General features: G+C 46.1%; 1 pseudogene; it reads left to right on the top strand.

Moving 5' to 3' along the window:
- Nucleotides 1-21,241: 21,241 nt before the first annotated feature.
- Nucleotides 21,242-22,614, top strand: LOC147964247 (uncharacterized; annotated as a pseudogene).
- The last annotated feature ends 635 nt before the right edge of the window (nt 22,615-23,249 follow it).

Raw genomic sequence — 23,249 nt, 5'->3', positions numbered from 1 at the left:
ACTGTTTTGGGTGTCCTATGAAGATGCATTTATCCGCTTTGGGTTCGAGCTTATCAGCCTGAAACTTTTTCACATAAGCGTCGCAGCCCCAAACTTTTAAGAAATGACAGCTTAGGTTTCTCTAAACCATAGTTCATACGGTGTCATCTCATCGGAATTACGTGGTGCCCTATTTAAAGTGAATGTGGTTGTCTCTAATGCCTAACCCATAAACTATCGTGGTAATTCGATAAGAGACATCATGGTACGCATCATATCCAATAGGGTGCAGTTATGATGTTCGGACACACCATCACACTATGGTGTTCCAGGCTGTATTAGTTGTGAAACAATTTCCACAATGTCTTAATTCTGTGCCAAACTCGTAATTCAGATATTCATCTCTATGGTCATATCATAGATATTTTATCCTCTTGTCACAACGATCTTTCAACTTCACCCTGAAATTACTTGAACCTTTCAATAATTCAGACTCATGATTCATCAAGTAAATGTACTCAACATCTACTCAAATCATCTGTGAAGTATCCACTACACGCCTTAGCACTCATTGGACTGCACACATCAAAATGCATTACTTCCAACAAGTTTCTTTCTAGTTCCATTTTACTGAAAACGAGGCTTTCAGTCATCTTGCCCATGTGGTATGATTTGCATGTCTCAAGTGATTCAAAATCAAGTGAGTCCAAACGGTCCATTTGCATGGAGTTTCTTCATGCATATACACCAATAGACATGGTTCGCATGTCTCAAACTTTTCAAAAACGAGTGAGCCCAAAGATCCATCAACATGGAGCTTCTTCATGCGTTTTATACCGATATGACTTACGTGGCAGTGCCACAAGTAGGTGGTACTATCATTAATATCTTATATCTTTTGGCATGAACATGTGTATCACTACGATCGAGATTCAATAAACCATTCATTTTTGGGTGCAAGACAATTGAAGGTATTATTCAAATAAACAGAGTAACCATTATTCTCCTTAAATGAATAACCGTATTGCGATAGACATAATCCAATCATGTCTATGCTCAATGCAAACACCAATCTCGATGGTAGAGGGAGCGTGCGATGCTTGATCACATCAATCTTGGGAAAAACTTCCAACACATATCGCCAGCTCACCTTTAGCTAGTCTCCGTTTACTCCGTAGCCTTTTATTTCGAGTTTACTAACACTTAGCAACCGAACCGGTATCTAATACCATGGTGCTACTAGGAGTAAAGTACACATCAACACAATGTATATCCAATATATTTCTATCGACCTTGCCAGCCTTCTTATCTACCAAGTATCTAGGGTAATTCTGCTCCAGTGGCTGTTCCCCTTATTATAGAAGCACTTAGTCTCGGGTTTGGGTTCAACCTTGGGTTTCTTCACTAGAGCAGCAGCTGATTTGCCGTTTCATGAAGTATCCCTTCTTGCCCTTGCCCTACTTGAAACTAGTGGTTTCACCAACCATCAACAATTGATGCTCCTTCTTGATTTCTACTTTAGTGGTGTCAAACATCGCGAATATCTCAAGGATCATCATATATGTCCCTGATATATTATAGTTCATCACGAAGCTCTAGCAGCTTGGTGGTAATGACTTCAGAGAAACATCACTATCTCATCTGGAAGATCAACTCCCACTCGATTCAACTGATTGTGGTACTCAGATAATCTTGAGCACAAGCTCAACCATTGAGCTTTTCTCCCTTAGTTTGTGGGCTAAGAAAATCGTCGGAGGTCTTATACCTCTTGACGTGGGCACGAGCCTGAAATCTCAATTTCAGCCCTCGAAACATCTCATATGTTTCACGACGTTTCAAAACGTCTTCGGTGCCTCAACTCTAAACCGTTTAACTGAACTATCACGTAGTTATCAAAATGTGTATGTCAGATGTTTGCAACATCCACAGACGACGTTCGAGGTTCAGCACACTGAGCGGTGCATTAAGGACATAAGCCTTCTATGAACCAATGAGGACAATCCTCAGTTTACGGACCTAGTCCGCATAATTGCTACTATCAACTTTCAACTAAATTTTCTCTAGGAACATATCTAAACAGTAGAACTGAAGCGCGAGCTACGACATAATTTGCGAAGACCTTTTGACTATGTTCAGGATAATTAAGTTCATCTTATGAACTCCCACTCAGATAGACATCCCTCTAGTCATCTAAGCGATTACATGATCCGAGTCAACTAGGCCGTGTCCGATCATCACGTGAGACGGACTAGTCAACATCGGTGAACATGTTCATGTTGATCGTATCTTCTATATGACTCATGTTCGACCTTTCGGTCTTCTGTGTTCCGAGGCCATGTCTGTACATGCTAGGCTCGTCAAGTCAACCTAAGTGTTTCGCATGTGTAAATCTGTCTTACACCCGTTGTATGTGAACGTTGTAATCTATCACACCCAATCATCATGTGGTGCTTCGAAACAACGAACTGTCGCAACGGTGCACAGTTAGGGGGGGACACTTTCTTCAAATTATTATGAGGGATCATCTTATTTACTACCATCATTCTAAGTAAACAAGATGCAAAAACATGATAAACATCACATGCAATCAAATAATAGTGACATGATATGGCCAATATCATATAGCTCCTTTGATCTCCATCTTGGGGCTCCATGATCATCTTGTCACCGGCATGACACCATGATCTCCATCATCATGATCTCCATCATCGTGTCTCCATGAAGTTGTCTCGCCAACTTATTACTTCTACTACTATGGCTACCGGTTAGCAATAAAGTAAAGTAATTACATGGCGTTGTTCAATGACACCCAGGTCATATAATAAATAAAGACAACTCCTATGGCTCCTGCCGGTTGTCATACTCATCGACATGCAAGTCGTGATTCCTATTACAAGAACATGATCAATCTCATACATCACATATCATTCATCACATTCTTCTTGGCCATATCACATCACATAGCATACCCTGCAAAAACAAGTTAGGCGTCCTCTAATTGTTGTTTGCATGTTTTACGTGGCTGCTATGGGTTTCTAGCAAGAACGTTTCTTATCTACGCAAAACCACAACGTGATATGCCAATTTCTATTTACCCTTCATAAGGACCCTTTTCATCGAATCCGTTCCGACTAAAGTGGGAGAGACTGGCACCCGCTAGCCACCTTATGCAACTAGTGCATGTCAGTCGGTGGAACCTGTCTCACGTAAGAGTACGTGTAAGGTCGGTCCGGGCCGCTTCATCCCACAATACTGTCAAAACAAGATTGGACTAGTAACGGTAAGCATATTGAACAAAATCAACGCCCACAACTACTTTGTGTTCTACTCGTGCATAGAATCTATGCAATAGACCTAGCTCATGATGCCACTGTTGGGGAACGTAGCAGAAATTCAAAATTTTCCTACGTGTCACCAAGATCTATCTATGGAGAAACCAGCAACGAGGGGAAGGAGAGTGCATCTACATACCCTTGTAGATCGCTAAGCGGAAGCGTTCAAGAGAACGGGGTTGAAGGAGTCGTACTCGTCGTGATCCAAATCACCGGAGATCCTAATGCCGAACGGACGGCACCTCCGCGTTCAACACATGTACAGCCCGGTGACGTCTCCCATGCCTTGATCCAGCAAGGAGAGAGGGAGAGGTTGAGGAAGACTCCATCCAGCAGCAGCACAACGGCGTGGTGGTGGTGGAGGTGTGTGGTACTCCAGTAGGGCTTCGCCAAGCACCGCAAGAGACGAGGAGGGAGAGGGGTAGGGCTGCGCCAAGAAGGAGAGGAACTCGTGTGTCTTGGGCAGCCCAAACCTCAAGTATATATAGGGGGATGGGAGGGGCTGCGCCCCCACCTAGGGGTGGCGGCAGCCCAGATCCCATCTGGTGGGGCGGCCAGGGGAGGGGGAGAGGGAGGCGCACCAGGCATGGGCCCTAAGGCCCATCTGCCCTTAGGGTTTGCCCCCCCCCCCTCCTCCCCTTAGGCGCCTTGGGCCCTTGTGGGGGGGCGCACCAGCCCACCTGGGGCTGGTCCCCTCCCACACTTGGCCCATGCATCCCTCCGGAGCTTGTGGCCCCACTTGGTAGACCCCCGGGACCCTCCCGGTGGTCCCGGTACGTTACCGATAAAACCCGAAACCTTTCCGGTGACCAAAACAGGACTTCCCATATATAAATCTTTACCTCCGGACCATTCCGGAACTCCTCGTGACGTCCGGGATCTCATCCGGGACTCCGAACAACATTCGGTAACCACATACAAACTTCCTTTATAACCCTAGCGTCATCGAACCTTAAGTGTGTAGACCCTACGGGTTTAGGAACCATGCAGACATGACCGAGACGTTCTCCGGTCAATAACCAACAGCGGGATCTGGATGCCCATGTTGGTTCCCACATGTTCCACGATGATCTCATCGGATGAACCACGATGTCGAGGATTCGATCAATCCCGTATACAATTCCCTTTGTCTAGCGGTACGATACTTGCCCGAGATTCGATCGTCGGTATCCCGATACCTTGTTCAATCTCGTTACCGGCAAGTCTCTTTACTCATTCCGTAACACATCATCCCGTGATCAACTCCTTGATCACATTGTGCACATTATGATGATGTCCTACCGAGTGGGTCCAGAGATACCTCTCCGTCGGACGGAGTGACAAATCCCAGTCTCGATTCGTGCCAACCCAACAGACACTTTCGGAGATGCCCGTAGTGCACCTTTATAGCCACCCAGTTACGTTGTGACGTTTGGCACACCCAAAGTATTCCTACGGTATCTGGGAGTTGCACAATCTCATGGTCTAAGGAAATGATACTTGACATTAGAAAAGCTTTAGCATGCGAACTACACGATCTTGTGCTATGCTTAGGATTGGGTCTTGTCCATCACATCATTCTTCTAATGATGTGATCCCGTTATCAATGACATCCAATGTCCATGGTCAGGAAACCGTAACCATCTATTGATCAACGAGCTAGTCAACTAGAGGCTTACTAGGGACATGGTGTTGTCTATGTATCCACACATGTATCTGAGTTTCCTATCAATACAATTCTAGCATGGATAATAAAAGATTATCATGAACAAGGAAATATAATAATAACCAATTTATTATTGCCTCTAGGGCATATTTCCAACAGTCTCCCACTTGCACTAGAGTCAATAATCCAGTTCACATCGATATGTGATTAACACTCAAGGTCACATCCCCATGTGACCAACACCCAAAGAGTTCTGGGTTTGATCATGTTATGCTTGTGAGAGAGGTTTCAGTCAACGGGTCTGCAACATTCAGATCCGTATGTACTTCGCAAATTTTTGTGTCATCTTGTAGATGCAACTACTATGCTACATTTGGAGCCATTTCAAATAACTATTCTACTTGGAGCTATTCACAAATTGTTGCTCAAATAATAGTAATTTATGAAATTCTCTAGTCACTATCACCAAGTTAATAGAACTTAGTGATGAACTATAATATGCAAGGGATGACGAAGGTAATTCCCAAGCTCTTCGCGATGCTGAAATCGGTGAAGGTAGAAATCAAGAAATAGCATCAAGTGTTGATGGTTAACAAGACCACTAGTTTCAAGAAAAGGGCAAAGGGAAAGAAAGAGGAACTTCAAAGAAGAAAGGCGAGCAAGTTGCCACTCTCATGAAGAAGCTCGAAGCTAGACCCAAGCCTGAAACTGAGTGCTTCTACTGCAAAGGAAATGGTCACTTGAAGTGGAACTGCCCTAGATACTTGGCAGATAAGAAGGATGGCAAAGTGAACAAAAGTATATATTTGATATACATGTTATTGATGTGTACTTTACTAGTGTTTATAACAACACCTTAGTATTTGATACTGGTTCAGTTACTAAGAGTAGTAACTCAAAACGGGAGTTGCAAAATAAACTGAGACTAGTGAAGGGTGAGGTGATGATGTGAGTTGGAAGTGATTCCAAGGTTGATAAGATCACCATCGCACACTCCCTTTACCTTCGGGGTTAGTGTTCAACCTAAAATAAATGTTATTTGGTGTTTGCGTAGATCATAATATGATTGGATCAAGTTTATTGCAATATGGTTATTCATTTAAGTCAAGGATAATTGTTATTCTGTTTACATGAATAAAACCTTCTGAGGTCATACACCCAAGGTGAATGGTTTATTGAATCTCGATCGTAGTAATACACATATTCACAATACTGGATCCAAAAGATGCAAAGTTAATAATGATAGTGCAACTTATATGTGGCACTGCCGTTTAGGTCATATTGGTGTAAAGCGCATGAAGAAACTCCATGCTGATGGGCTTTTGGAATCACTTGATTATGAATCATTTGATGCTTGTGAACCATGCCTCGTGGGCAAGATGACTAAAACTTCGTTCTCCAGAACAATGGAGCAAGCAACTGACTTATTGGAAATAATACATACTGATGTATGCAATCTGATGAGTGTTGAGGCTCGCGGCGGGTATTGTTATTTTCTAATCTTCACAGATGATTTGAGCAGATATGGGTATATCTATTTGATGAAGCATAAGTCTGAAACATTTGAAAAGTTCAAAGAATTTCAGAGTGAAGTGGAAAATCATCGTAACAAGAAAATAAAGTTTCTGTGATCTGATCGTGGAGGAGAATATTTGAGTTACGAGTTTGGTCTTCATTTGAAACAATGCATAATAGTTTCGCAACTCACGCCACCTGGAACACCACAGCGTAATGGTGTGTCCGAACGTCATAACCATACCTTATTAGATATGGTGCAATCTATGATGTCTCTTACCGATTTATCACTATCGTTTTGGGGTTATGCATTAGAGACAACTGCATTCACATTAAATAGGGCAACATCTAAATCCGTTGATATGACACCATATGAACTATGGTTCAGCAAGAAACCTAAGCTGTCGTTTCTTAAAGTTTGGGGCTATGATGCTTATGTGAAAAAGTTTCAACCTAATAAGCTCGAACCCAAATCGGAGAAATGGGTCTTCATAGGATACCCAAAGGAAACTATTGGGTACATCTTCTATCACAGATCTGAAGGCAATATATTGTTGCTAAGAATGGATCCTTTCTAGAGAAGAAGTTTCTCTCGAAAGAAGTGATTGGGAGGAATGTAAAACTTGATGAGGTAATTGTACCTTCTCCCGAATTGGAAAGTAGTTCATCACAGAAATTAGTACTAGTGATTCCTACACCAATTAGTGAGGAAGTTAATGATGATGATCATGAAACTTCAGATCAAGTTACTACCGAACCTCGTAGGTCAACCAGAATATGTTCCGCACTGGAGTGGTACGGTAATCCTGTTCTGGAGGTCATGTTACTTGACCATGACAAACCTACAAACTATGAGGAAGCGATGATGAGCCCAGGTTCCGTGAGATCGCTTGAAGCCATGAAATCTGAGATGAGATCCATGTATTAGAACAAAGTATGGACTTTGATTGACTTGCCCGTTGATCGGTGAGTGAGGGAGTCCTGGATTAGGGGGTCTCCGGACAGCCGGGCTATATCCATTGGCCGGACTGTTAGACTATGAAGATACAAGATTGAAGACTTCGTCTCGTGTCCGGATGGGACTCTACTTGGCATGGAAGGAAAGCTAGGAAATACGGATATGTATATCTCCTCCTTTGTAACCGACCTTATGTAACCCTAGCCCCTCCGGTGTCTATATAAACTGGAGGGTTTTAGTCCGTAGGACAACATACAATCATACCATAAGCTAGCTTCTAGGGTTTAGCCTCTTTGATCTCGCGGTAGATCTACTCTTGTACTACCCATATCATCAATATTAATCAAGCAGGACATAGGGTTTTACCTCCATCAAGAGGGCCCGAACCTGGGTAAAACATCGTGTCCCCTGCCTCCTGTTACCATCCGCCTTAGACGCACAGTTCGGGACCCCCTACCCAAGATCCGCCGGTTTTGACACCAACATTGGTGCATTCATTGAGAGTTCCTCTGTAACGTCGCTGTTAGGCTTGATGGCTCCTACTATCATCGATGGCGATGCTGCCCAGGGTGAGACTTTTCCCCCCGGACAGATCTTCGTGTCCGGCGGCTTTGCACTGCGGGCCAATTCGCTTGGCCATCTGGAGCAGATTGAAAGTTATGCCCCTGGCCACCAGGTCAGGTTTGGAAGCTTAAACTACACGGCCTATATCCGCGGAGACTTGATCTTCGACGGATTCGAGCCTCTGCCTTGTGCGTCACGCGGTCACGGTAAGTATGATTTAGCTCTACCATCGGACAGTGTTAAGGAGATCGCACCAGCAGCCGCTCCGACCCTCAATTCAGAGCCAGTTGCGCCTTCCGCAGACGGGTGGATGGACCCCACCACGAAGGACTTATCCTCGGTGGCGATCGAGCCGAACATCGACTTTACCTTGCACGAGAGCCGTGTTGTTAAACTATCGGATACTTCTCCAGCCACGGACTCCGAACCGCCTACGCCCGTTCCGATCGAATCCGGTTGGGCGCCAATCATGGAGTTTACCTCCGCGGATATTTTAGCACTCGCCGTTCGCTGATATACTGAATTCATTAAAGTCTCTCTCCTTGTCAGGAGAATCCTGGCCAAACTATGCCCGACAGGAATGGGATGCGGATGACGAAGAAATTCGCCACCCACCCACCACCCACTTAATAGCCACTGTCGATGACTTAACCGACATGCTCGACTCCGACTCCGGAGACATCGACGGTATGGACGACGATGCAGGAGACGAACAGGAACCACTGCCCACAGGGCACTGGACGCCCACTTCACCACATGACGTATACATGGTGGACACACCAAAAGAAAACGACGACAAGGAACGGAAGGACGCAACGAAGGGTTGTTCCCTCGAGAAGCAGTCAAAACGGCAGCGTAAGTGCCGCCCCAAATCCCGCCTCAGTAGAAACAACGATCATATAGACCCAGCGATAGAGCAGGGGGAACCATTGCCGGACCACGGCAACACGGGGAATCAAGCCGAACAACCTGACTCTGTCAAAGATCATAGTCCAGATGACGTCACACCGGACAGACACCCGGAGCAACAGAATGCCCATCAAAGGCTCGTTGCCACCGCGAGGAGTCTAAAAAAGCAGAAGCAAAGGCTCAAGGTTGCGCAAGACACACTCCAAATCAGATGGAGCAAAGTACTCAACACAGCAGCGAAGTACGGCGGTAATCGCCCCACCAAGAGCTACCCAAAGCGGAAGTTGCTACCTGAATTTGACGAGGAGGTTTTAGATCCCCCACAACCAAAAATCAAAACAGCCATCTGGACAGATAGGCGACCTCACGGCCAACACAGAGCGGCAAACAACGTCGCACATAAGCCAATACGCGATCCACGCGAGGACTCGCATCAAAAGGATGGCGCAACCAGATCCATCTATGGACCACGTAAGTGCGCTCCAGCATACAATGAAACACAACAAACATCCAAACAATGCGGTACACCCAGATACAGGGGTGCCGCACACCCCCTATGTTTCACCGATGAGGTGCTGGACCATGAATTTCCAGAGGGATTCAAACCCGTAAATATAGAGGCATACGACGGAACAACAGACCCTGGGGTCTGGATTGAGGACTATATCCTCCATATCCATATGGCTCGAGGAGATGATCTCCATGCCATTAAGTATTTACCCCTCAAACTCAAAGGGCCAGCTCGGCACTGGCTTAAGAGCCTCCCCGAAAGCTCCATTGGAAGCTGGGAAGAGCTCGAAGACGCTTTTCGGGCAAATTTTCAAGGGACTTATGTCCAACCTCCGGACATGGACGATTTGAGTCACATAACTCAACAGCCCGAAGAGTCAGCCCGAAAGCTTTGGAACAGGTTTCTAACTAAAAAGAACTAAATAGTCGACTGTCCGGACGCTGAAGCCTTGGCAGCTTTTAAGCATAGCGTCTGTGACGAATGGCTTGCCAGACACCTCGGCCAAGAAAAGCCGAGAACAATGGCAGCATTAACAAGCCTCATGACCCGCTTTTGCGTGGGTGAGGATAGCTGGCTAGCCAGATGCAACATCAGTGACCCCAGTACATCCGAAGTTAGAGATGGAAACGGGAAATCACGGCGCAACAACAATAACAAACGCCGGAATAAAGAAGACAGCATGAAGAGCACGGCAGTAAATGCCGGATTCAGAAGCTCTCGGCCAGGTCAGCAAAAGCCGCCCTCTAAAGGCGCCAAAGACGAACTGTCCAGCCTAAACAAAATTCTGGACCAAGTATGTCAGATCCATAGCACCCCTGGTAAACCCGCTAATCATACCCACAGAGAATGTTGGGTCTTCAAGCAGTCCGGCAAGCTCAACGCCATACACAAGGGGGAGGATACACCAAGCGAAGACGAGGATGAGCCTCTCAAGCAAGACACTGGGGAACAAAAGAAATTTCCACCAGAAGTCAAAACAGTAAACGTGTTACACGTGATCAAGGGGAGAAACAAAGCGGCACTCCCAGAAAAATATGCCCAATGGCCTATCACAGCGGAGTCCTGCCACTAGTCGTCTCAACCGATCACTTTCGACCATCGTGATTACTCAGCAAGTATCCGGCGTGCAGGATGGGCTGCCCTGGTATTAGACCCAATAATTGACGGATACCACTTCACATGAGTCCTGATGGACGGCGGCAGCAGTTTAAACCTGATATACCAAGATACAATCCGTGAAATGGGGATAGACCCAACGAAAATTTGCCATAGCAATACTACCTTTAAAGGAGTAACGCCGGGCCCAGGGGCTCATTGCACGGGATCCCTGCTACTAAAGGTTATATTCGGCTTCCCCGATAACTTCCGTAGCAAACATTTAACCTTCCACATTGCTCCGTTCCAAAGTGGCTATCAAGCACTACTTGGACGCGAAGCTTTCGCTCGCTTTAATGCAATACCGCATTACGCTTCCCTCATGCTCAAGATGCCCGGTCCACGTGGCATCATTACAGTAAATGGAAATGTTGAGCGATCTTTGCGCGCCGAAGAGAGCGTGACTGCCTTGGCAGCCGCACACTAAAAAAGGCCTCACCAACTAAAAGCATTTGGTAGGTCGTCAAGACCACCGACACGGTTAGACGAGTCCGGCACATCTATATGTAATTCACACAGGATTAATGGCCACACCCCTATTACAAATACAAGGGGCTCAACGCGCGCAGACAAGTGGCAATTTTTACTCATCTTGAATTATACATGGTTTCTTTAAAAAACTACCTTTTTGCACGACAACTTTTTCACCTAAGTTCCTCTCTTTTACAGATGACCATTGTGCTACACCCGTCCAGGATACGACACAACGGAGACACAGGCGCAGACGTGCAGCAGGGACCCGCTCCAAGGATTCTTTTTAGATTAAGACCCTGCGTAAACCTTTTTTACTGTCTCTTGTTGATACACATCCCTCGGATTCTCAGTACAATTGAGAAGGATGCTGACGTCTTGGCATGTGGTCACGCCAGAATAACGCATGTACCTGGACACAAGGGGCTTCTTACAAAGGGCACTATTTAGGCCCGGTTTATACCATAAAGACCGAATACCTTAGGGAGTGGTCGGCGTCGCGAGTTCGGCCTTATATGCATCAGCTCCGAATCATGTCTTTGGTAAAATGTTGGGTTTGCCCGGCTCCTGTGTTTTGGTACCTTACGTTCCGTTCTATCGGCTAAGGCAGCACCAGGAGAACTACTGTGATTGTGCCCTGGTTCATCCGGACGAGCACCTTAGTAGAGAAAGCCGAAAACTGACTGTCATGATATAGCGCGAGACTGGTCAACCACTCGATGACCTGTCGGAATGTTAGAATTCCTCCGCTTAAACGAAGGGCCGTTTCCCGGCCAGGCATATATGCACCCCGAGTTCGGGAGAGTGCAGAGCCACCAGGGGCTATATAGTAGCCCCACCGTCAAACTCCTATGGCTAAGTGAAAGTGTTAAAGCATCATAGTCCGGTTGCCTCGTTCGCTGCGCTATCACCTCCTTAATAGGACCAAGAGATTGGGTTAAGTGTGAACACGCGTTTTCTGCAAGCACCTCCGCATTATATGCATGGGGGTTGAAGCCGACGATTGCAATCTTTCAGGTTATATACATATATACATAAACGGCCGCACAGGAGGCATCATATTACTTTCCGGCAAAAGCATAAATACAGCCTTACTACATTTCATCAAAACATTGTGTTTACAATGGGAATACATGTCACTCAAACATAATATTCTTCGAGCATTGGGCCTCTATTAAACGAGCACCCTCAAGAACTTCTTCAAAATAGTGCTCGGCAGCCACTCGGCCTATGGCCGAACCCTGCGCCGCAACAGTGGTAGCATCCATCTTCGCCCAGTATGCTTTGACACGGGCAAAGGCCATCCGCGAGCCTTCTATGCACGCTGACCTCTTCATCGCATTGATGCGCGGCACCGCACCAAGGAACTGTTGCACTAAGCTGAAATAGCTGTTCGGCTTCGGCTTCTCCGGCCACAGATGATCTACGACGGACCTCATGGCAAGTCTGGACAATCTATTAAGTTCGGCCCATTCGGCTAGCTGATCAGTCAAGGGAAGCGGACGCTCTGGAACGTTAAATTGCGACCAGAACAGCTTGTCCACTTCATGATCTGTCTGATCTCGGAAGTATTTGACCGCATCGACGGCGCTCGCTGCCAAGTCCATATATGCGTCTGTCGAACTCCACAGCCGATCTAGAGGGGCATACCGCGGATCTCCGAACTTCCTCTGCAGCAGAAAGGGTTTCCCAGCCGCAATATCCCCAGCTTCACGCAGCTCCTCCTTCTTTGCCCTCATAGCAGAGCGGGTGTCTTTGGTTGCCATCGTGGCCTTTTCAAGGTTCGCTGCCTTCACTCGGTTCTCTTCTTCAAGGAACTGGCAACGGTCGGCAGTGTCTTTTAATTTTATGGCCATCTTGGCCATCTTCTCTTTGCTTTCGCAATGCGCAGCCTTCTCGGCTCTTAACTCTTCGGCCGCCTTCAAAGCAGCCGCATTACTAACTCTTGCTTGTTCCTTGGCTCGGGCAAGTTCCGTCCGAAGGGTCCCCACGGTGGCAACTCCGTCTGCAGTCACAACATATTAAAGATACTGGCATCATGCTGCTCTTATTATGTGACATTCACCAGAAAGCATTACTTACCCTGTGACTTGTCAAGCCGCTTGTTAACAAGCTCGATGTCGGCGTCTGCCGCATCCAGTTGCCGCTTTAGTTCGCAAACTCATTAGTCCGGCTAGCCACCGGAGCTTCCATCACCTGCACATAAAGGCAGTCTGGTTATTACCTAGGACTGTGATCCTCTGTTCGCCGCCGTTCTCGACGACAACCAGAGTCTCAGGGGCTACTATCTACACAGGGCACACCTAACATGTGCGGTACTATCAAAAAGTATATCATTTCACGTACCTCAAAGCCCGTCAGTAGGCTCATAAAGGCTTCATGTAATCCGCTTTCGGCGGACGAAATTCTTTCCATCACCATACCCATCAATGTACGATGTTCTTCTGAGATGGCCGCTCGCTCCAACAGCTCCCTCAGAACGTCCGACCGCATACCAGATGGTGCTGGACTCTTTTCTTTGCTCTCTTCGAGAGCCGGACGCTGGGGACTTCGGGTGACTATGGGATTATCTTCTGGCCTCACCGGATCCGGAAAGGCCCTCCGTGACGACACTTCAAGGTTGCCCGCTTCTTGAGCGGGGGAGTCCGGGGGAGGTGTTTCGCTCTCCATCATCTCCGGAAGAAGATCCCCCGAAGACGAGCTCAGCTGAGAAGGGCTAAGATCCGAACTGCAAGATATATGCTTCGATTATTTTCCTCAGAGGAAAGGTAGTATATCTTCACTATTAAAGTATTTTTGATCACTTACGGCTCGTTAGAGGGCTGATCCCCGCGCGGACTTTGTGCGGCAAGAGCACCCCCTGAGGAAGGACCCTCTGTTGGAGATTTCTTCTCCCGTTTGGAAGCCTCGGTTTCCGGATCCTCAGAGGCAGTCCTCTTCCTCCCCCGTAGCGAGAGAAGGTCAGAGTCTTCTCCTTGGTTATCCTCCCTTATGGAGGCGCTCATTCCCTCGGTTGGAACGGGCAGCGATGGGGGCCCGCTTTCGCCCACATTATTCCCCCCTGTATCTTCCTTTGAGGGCTCCGGGCCAGGTGCGAGCTCGAGCATCTTTTCCAGTACCGGATTTTCCAAACCCTCAGGGAGGGGGCCGAACACTGAATCATCTTCGCCTTTGTTAGCTAGTCCTGGTCAAAGGGCGATTTCTCAGAAATGACGTCATGGTAAAAGACGGTGTGTTCGGCTAGAGGATTACTTACTTGGTCGGCGGCGCGGTTGCTACTCAGGCCCGCGTCCTCGGTAGTATCCGGACACTCTGCTTGAGGTCCGAAGAATGACTTGTACATCTCCTCGCGTGTCAGGCCGAGGAAACTTTGAATAGCGTGCGGTCCTTCTGGGTTGAATTCCCACAAGCGAAGGGGCCGGCGTTTGCAAGGCTGGACTCGATGAACCAGCATGACTTGCATTACCATAACCAACTTAAAATCTCCCTCGAAGAGATCTTGAATACGGCTTTGCAGTGTAGGCACGTCCTTGGCTGGACCCCAGCTCAGCCCTCTGCTAATCCATGACATCAGTTGTGGTGGGGGCCGAGCGGAATGCGGGGGCGGCCACCCACTTGGCACTTCTGGGGGCTGTGATGTAAAACCACTCCCGTTGCCATAATCCGGACACCTCTGGAAATGAACCTTTTGGCCACAGAGCTCCTGCAATCTTGCTTATTAATGCTCCTCCACACGTTGTGTGCTGTCCCTCGATTGTCTTCAGCTTCACATCAAAGGTCTTGAGCCATAGGCCGAAGTGAGGGATAATGCGGAGGAAGGCCTCACACACGACAATAAATGCCGAGATGTGGAGAAAGGAGTCCGGGGCTAGGTCGTGGAAGTCTAACCCGTAATAGAACATCAAACCCCTTACGAAGGGATCCAGAGCGAGGCCTAGACCTCGGAGGAAGTGGGAGATGAACACGATGTCTTCGTTGGGTTCAGGAGTAGGGACGACCTGCCCTCGGGCAGGCAGCCGAGGCGAAACCTCGATGGTCAGGTATCTGGCCTCCCTCAACTTCTTGATATCTTCTTCCATAATGGAGGAGGACATCCATCGGCCTTGAAGGTTGGATCCGGACATGATTGAAGGTCCAGAGCACCTGACCTGGGCTTTGGGCGTTAGAACTCGAGGCGGGGGAAGGATTCGATTGAGCACGGGAGAGAAAAGAGTAAAAGCCTTGGCCCTTTATAAAGAGGGTGAATACCAAGCGTCCTCCCCATGGCCGTTTGGGGCTTGCCTATAATCTAGGAGTCCTAGACGCGGTTGGGTTACCCACACCCGTATTGATGAGAATCCCGTGGTAAGGGGACACGATCTTTGCTTTGACGAAACGTGTCAAAAAAACTGCCTCGCATTATGTGCGGGGCTAGTTAAAAGAAACGGTTTGAATAATCACCGGGCCGTGACATAATGTCGTGTTGCCAAAACAAGTCAGCAAATTGGATTTGTGAAAATATTATTCTCTCTATGGTGATATGTGGAACTTATTTTGCAGGGTCGGACACTATCCTTGTATTCAAATTCTTCCGTGGTGTATTCGGAGGAGGAACCCGCCTTGCAATGCCGAAGACAATACTGCGCGCCGGACTCATCGTCATTGAAAGCCTGGTTCAGGGGCTACTGAGGGAGTCCTGGATTAGGGGGTCTCCGGACAGCCGGGCTATATCCATTGGTTGGACTGTTAGACTATGAAGATACAAGATTGAAGACTTCGTCTCGTGTCCGGATGGGACTCTACTTGGCGTGGAAGGCAAGCTAGGCAATACGGATATGTATATCTCCTCCTTTGTAACCGACCTTGTGTAACCCTAGCCCCTCCGGTGTCTATATAAACCGGAGGGTTTTAGTCCGTAGGACAACATACAATCATACCATAGGCTAGCTTCTAGGGTTTAGCCTCTCTGATCTCGCAGTAGATCTACTCTTGTACTACCCATATCATCAATATTAATCAAGCAGGACGTAGGGTTTTACCTCCATCAAGAGGGCCCGAACCTGGGTAAAACATCGTGTCCCCTGCCTACTATTACCATCCGCCTTAGACGCACAGTTCGGGACCCCCTACCCGAGATCCGCCAGTTTTGACACCGACAGTGAGCCATTAAGATTAAATGGATTTTCATGAGGAAGACGGACACTGATAGTAGTGTTACTATCTACAAAGCTCGAATTGTCGCAAAAGGTTTTCGACAAGTTCAAGATGTTGACTACAATGAGATTTTCTCACTCGTAGCTTAAGTCTGTCTGAATGATGTTAGCAATTGCCACATTTTATGAAATCTGGCAAATGGATGTCAAAACTGCATTCCTTAATGGATTTCTTAAAGAAGAGTTGTATATGATGCAACAAGAAGGTTTTTTCAATCCTAAAGGTGCTAACAAAGTGTGCAAGCTCCAGTGATCCATCTATGGACTGGTGCAAGCATCTCGGAGTTGGAATATATACTTTGATAAAGTGATCAAAGCACATGGTTTTATACAGACTTGCGGTGAAGCCTGTATTTACAAGAAAGTGAGTGGGAGCACTACATCATTTCTGATAAGTATATGTGAATGACATATTGTTGATCGGAAATAATGTATAATTTTCTGGAAAGCATAAAGGAGTGTTTGAAAAGAGTATTTCAAAGAAAGACCTCGATGAAGCTACTTACATATTGAGCATCAAGATCTATAGAGATAGATCAAGCCGCTTGATATATTTTCAATGAGTACATACCTTGACAAGATTTTGAAGTAGTTCAAAATGGAAAATTCAAATAAGGAGTTCTTGCCTGTGTTGCAAGGTGTGAAGTTGAGTAAAGACTCAAAACCCGACCACTGCAGAAAATAGAAAGAGAATGAAAAGTCATTCCCTATGCCTCAGTCATAGGTTCTATAAAGTATGTTATGCTGTGTGCCAGACCTATTGTGTACCTCACCATAAGTTTGGCAAGAGGGTACAATAGTGATCCAGGAGTGGATCACTAGACAGCGGTCAAAAATATCCTTAGTGGAATAAGGAAATGTTTCTCGATTATGGAGGTGACAAAGAGTTCGTCATAAAGAGTTACGTCGATGCAAGCTTTGACACCGATCTAGATGACTCTAAGTCTCGATCTAGATACATATCGAAAGTAAGAGAAATTAGCTAGACTAGCTCCGTGCAAAGCATTGTAGACATAGAAAATTTGCAAAATACATACGGCTCTAAATGTGGCAGACCCGTTGACTAAATTTCTCTCACAAGAAAAACATGATCACTCTTTGGGTGTTAATCACATAGCGATGTGAACTAGATTATTGACTCTAGTAAACCCTTTGGGTGGTAGTCACATGGAGATGTGAACTAATCACATAAAGATGTGAACTATTGGTGTTAAATCACATGACGATGTGAACTAGATTATTGACTCTAGTGCAAGTGGGAGACTGAAGGAAATATGCCCTAGAGGCAATAATAAAGTTGTTATTTATATTTCCTTATATCATGATAAATGTTTATTATTCATGCTAGAATTGTATTAACCGGAAACTTAGTACATGTGTGAATACATAGACAAACAGAGTGTCCCTAGTATGCCTCTACTTGACTAGCTCGTTAATCAAAGATGGTTAAGTTTCCTAGCCATGGACATGTGTTGCCATTTGATGAACGGGATCACATCATTAGAGAATGATGTGATGGACAAGACCCATCCGTTAGCTTAGCATAATGATCGTTCAGTTTTATTGCTACTGCTTTCTTCATAACTTATATGTTCCTCTGACTATGAGATTATGCAACTCCCGAATACCGGAGGAACACCTTGTGCACTATCAAACGTCACAACATAACTGTGTGATTATAAAGATGCTCTACAGGTGTCTCCGATGGTGTTTGTTGAGTTGGCATAGATCGAGATTAGGATTTGTCACTCCGTGTATCGGAGAGGTATCTCTGGGCCCTCTCGGTAATGCATATCACTATAAGCCTTAAAAGCAATGTGACTAATGAGTTAGTTACGGGATGTTGCATTACGGAACGAGAGTAAAGAGACTTGCCAATAACGAGATTGAACTAGGTATTGAGATACCGACGATCGAATCTCGGGCAAGTAACATATCGATGACAAAGGGAACAACGTATGTTGTTATGTGGTTTGACCGATAAAGATCTTCATAGAATATGTAGGAGCCAATATGAGCATCCAGGTTCCGCTATTGGTTATTGACCGAAGATGTGTCTCGGTCATGTATACATAGTTCTCGAACCCGTAGGGTCCGCACGCTTAACGTTATGTGACGATTTGTATTATGAGTTATGTGATTTGATGACCGAAGTTTGTTCGCAGTCCCAGATGAGACCTGTGACATGACGAGGAGTCTCGAAATGGTCGAGACGTAAAGATTGATATATTGGAAGGCTATATTCGGACATCGGAAAGGTTCTGAGTGATTTAGGTATTTTTTGGAGTACCGGAGAGTTACAGGAATTCGTATTGGGCCTTAATGGGCCATACAGGAAAGGAGAGAAAGGCCTCAAGGGTGGCCGCGCCCCTTCCCCATGGACTGGTACGAATTGGACTAGGGAAAGGGGGCGCCCCCTTCCTTCCTTCTCCTTCTCCCTTCCCTTTTTCCTATTCCATGTAGGAGGTGGAATCCTACTAGGACTCCACGCTTTGGGTGCGCCCTATGAGGGCCGGCCTCCTCCTCCCTCCATCCTTTATATACGTGGCCATGGGGCACCCCCATAGACACACAAGTTGACCATTGATCTCTTAGCCGTGTGTGGTGCCTCCCTCCACCATAATTCACCTTGGTCATATCGTAGCGGTGCTTAGGCGAAGCCCTGTTCCGGTAGCATCATCATCATCGTCATCACGCCGTCATGCTGACAAAGCTCTCCCTCGACACTCTACTGGATCATGAGTTCGTGGGACGTCACCGAGCTGAACGTGTGCAAATCACGGAGGTGCCGTACTTTCGGTACTAGGATCGGTCGATCGTGAAGACGTACGACTACATCAACCGCGTTGTCATGATGCTTTCGCTTACGGTCTACGAGGGTACGTAGACAATACTCTCCCCTCTCGTTGCTATGCATCACCATGATCTTGCGTGTGCGTAGGAATTTTTTTGAAATTACTGCGTTCCCCAACATATACTACTCTAGTGTCATCGAACGTTAAGTGTGCGGAGCCTACGGGTTCGAGATTCATGTAGACATGACTGAGACATCTCTCCGGTCAATAACCGATAGCCAGTCCTGTATGCCCATATTGGTTCCTACATGATCCACGAAGATCTTTATCGGTTGAACCACGATGTCAAGGATTCAGTTAATCCTGTATGCAATTCCCTTTGTCTAGTGATATGTTACTTGCCCGAGATTCGATCATCGGTATCTCCATACCTAATTCAATCTCGTTACCAGCAAGTCTCTTTACTCGTTCCGTAATACAAGATCCTGTGACTAACTCATTAGCCACATTGCTTGCAAGCTCTTTACGATGTTGTACTACCGAGAGGGCCCAGAGATATCTCTCCGTCATACGGAGTGACAAATCCTAGTCTCGGTCCATGCCAACCCAACAGACACCTTCGGAGATACCTGTAGAGCACATTTATGATCACCCAATTACGAAGTGACATTTGATAGCACAAAAGGCATTCCTCTGGTATCCGTGAGTTGCATGATCTCATGGTCTTAGGAATATATACTTGACATGAAGAAAGTTGTAGCAAAAACTAAAGTGATACGATCATATGCTAAGCTTACGGTTGGGTCTTGTTCTCCTAATGATGTGATCCTATTATCAAATGACAACTCATGTCTATGGTTAGGAAACCTTAACCATCTTTAATTAACGAGCTAGTTTAGTAGAGGCTTACTAAGGACACGATGTAGTTTATGTATTCACGCATGTATTTAAGTTTCCGATCAATACAATTCTAGCATGAATAATAAACATTTATCATGAACGGGGAATATGATAATAATCATTTTATTATTGCCTCTGGGGCATATTTCCAACAGAGGATCCCTAATTTTTTAGAGAGAAGACGGCAGCGTGTATCAAAGCAAAAACGGCACGTACATGATGGGGTAGGAGTTAACCTAGCTATTTATTTTACATTATTGCATTGTTGTATTATTGGATTGTGATGAATTTATGCTATATGATCGAGGTGCGTGAATTTAAGAGTATCAATATAAGAAATATGGCTATCCGATAAAACTTTTAAGGCGTGACCTAAGGTCGAGGGGTACTGGGGATATATGATCTCCACAAGAATTCAGGATGTGAGGAAGAACAATGATAGGAGGACAAGTAGGTGAGATTAGGATGCGAGAAGGGTCAAAGTTCATCTCATACACACCCAACACGCGAGCACAACTTCATCTCATACTTTTTTCACTAAATTTGTTGGTAGCCAATTATCACTCGAGACATCAATTTGTGTGCCATCACCAACCCTCCATATATAGCCCCACTTGAAACTTCAAGACCCGACATAATACATCGCCTTGTGAATAATGATCCACTTTTTAGTTTAGATGCTATTTTTTTAATAATACTTCCTCCGTCCGAAAATACTTGTCGAAGAAATGGGTAAAAATGGATGTATCTAGAACTAAAATACGTCTAGATACATCCATTTCTCTGACAAGTATTTCTGGACGGAGGGAGTATATGATTGTGTGCATTTTTTTTCATGTGAAGTATGATGACAATATCAGAATTTGCGAACTAACCTATGGTTGGATGGTTAGGAGGACAGTGGTATCCCTAGCCCACCACAGGTCATTTATTGCAAGATTTTCGACGGTACGTGTTCAGTGGGAGGAGACGTTTCCATCGACTGCACGGTGACTTCGTAAAATCTCAATATGATACGCCGGCTCAGTTTCTCGAAGATGCTTATAGGTGTAGGATGTGCGTGTGTGTGGTCATATGAGTGAGTGTATACATGTATATATATGAGCGCTTACGTATGCACTGTGCTAAAAAATAACATCAGGATTTTTCTATCAGGCCGGAAGGTATCCTTCTTTTTCCATAAAAAAGAACATTTTTATCTACTAATAAAAAGAACAAAATCCATCACGGACCGGGTCAGGCCCAACCGGAGCCTGGCCGCAAAGCAATCTGTGTCTCGACCTAATGGGCCATGAACATCCGATCCTGATCCCAATCCCTAGTTCGACCGGAGGTAGGGTTAGCATCCGCCTTTATATGTTTAGCCGCCGCCGCCGCCCTCCTCCTGCCACAGATCCCCATCAGATTAAACTTTGCGAGGCGAGTAAATTCTGCATCAAGGATCAAATCTGCCGATGGCCGGCACCACCACCAAGCGCCTGCTGGGGCGGTGCACGGCCGAAGAGAGTTCCTCCAAGCCCACGCAGCACAAGTCAGCCATCGACGGGTTCGGCACGCCGGAGCGATGCACCACCGAGTATCCTTTTATGAAAAGGAAGGCGAAGGAGGCAGATCAGGATCAGGATGAAGAGCAGGAAAAGGAAAAGGAGATCGATGGGATTCTGGCCACGGGAAAACTCCCCAGACGCGCTGATGTTGTGTCCGTGGCCGCCGCTGACCCTATGGTGGCGGAGCAGGACATCTCCAAGGCACCGGTTTCTGAGCCTCAGGCTGAGGCAGGGACCGAGGAGCCTGTTTCTGAGCCTCAGGCTGAGGACCAGGATGTTTATGATGATGACGATGCCGATTATGATTATCAAGATGAGTATGATGGTTATTATGATGAGGATGAGGATGAGGATGACTATGAGTCTGAATATGAGGATGATGATGATTATGACTGGGAGTCTGAATTTGCGAAGCACCGGCCAGTGGTCAGGGAGACGCTGTTAAGCTTCCCCGAGGCCGCCAATCTGGAACCTCCAGAGCTGGACGCCGCGGTGGAGAGGGTCCTCGAGCAATCAAGCCCGAGTACCAGGACGTTGCCGCCCCAGGCAAGATTCGTCTGTTGAAAGACGACATAAGTCTGATCTTGGCCCATGAGAGGTTGCCCCCAATCACCCATGACCTTCGTTCCACAATATACCCAGCTGATATGATCCAGAAAAGCAAGGAGCTGGACAAGGAATTGCTGCCGGTGTACAAGAAGGCCCAGGACAGGTTTGAGAAGTTTCAGGCCAATGTCCGCAAGGATCTGATCGAGAAGGGTACGCCGAGGTTGACGAAGACTACTACGACAACAGGGACAGATTTTGGGAAGAGGTGGAGGAAGAGTGGAAAAAGATTGACTCCAGCCGCTTCCGCATCGCCAGCAGCGCTGACGGGATCATCCGTTATTCTGGAGGGCGTGGGGATTATAAACGATGATGAACCTCTTGCCGTCAAACATCATGTCTGTCCATGTATACAAGTAGTACAAGCAGGCCTGTATACAACCAAGTTTGTTGGTTTCTTCGTTCGTTGTGCCCGTCTGCCTTATTCACCCGTCCATGTTTATTATATTGATACTGTGATCCATCTTATGTTGAACCTATGGTATGTGTTCGCCTGGCTGTGGTAAATTCGACGCCTAAAATAACTATTGTACAACTCTCTGCTTGTGTTCATGTGTGTTTGGTTTACTGATATTTGATTGGGACCACTTTTGGGGGAAATCGGGAATTGTTTCCTAGTTGCGGTCGAATTAATCTTCTATCTACCATCTGCATCTTAAAAGTTCATCATCCTGTGTTGTTTTGTGGCTCGTTCCTATTGGCATTTAAGATTTGCTATATTTGGGCATCTATAAAACTCATGATCTGTATTGCCGGTTGTAATAATTAAACAAACAAAAATTATTTTCTGCTGAAGTTCACTTGTTCGTTACAGAAAAATCGTGAACTTCTAACAATATGTTATGTATGAAATGTGTCAAATACTATAAGCTTTTGCATATTGTGTCCCTGTGGTTGGACCTTGATCCATGTGTGTTCATCATTGGATAAAGTTTTGATTGATCTATAATGAAACATGCAATGGTTGTTCACTGATTCTTGTAGTTGCTCTGTGTACTGATGCACCTGCAACATCTTATCACTCGCTGTATAATTGATGCTAATTGATTCACCGGCTTTATTCTTCTACTATAGAAGACAACCATTGCATTAACCACGCATGCCTCGTACTCACAGTATCACCAAGGCCATCCATTCCATTTACTGTTAGCTAATTTTTTTCCATATTGC

The sequence above is a fragment of the Triticum urartu genome, chromosome 6A (genome assembly GCF_056163025.1).
Source record: "Triticum urartu cultivar PI428250 chromosome 6A, HENAU_Tu73, whole genome shotgun sequence".
Classification (NCBI taxonomy): Eukaryota; Viridiplantae; Streptophyta; class Magnoliopsida; order Poales; family Poaceae; genus Triticum; species Triticum urartu.
Note: the sequence above shows the minus strand (reverse complement) of the source record. Positions and strands in the feature narration are given on the sequence as shown.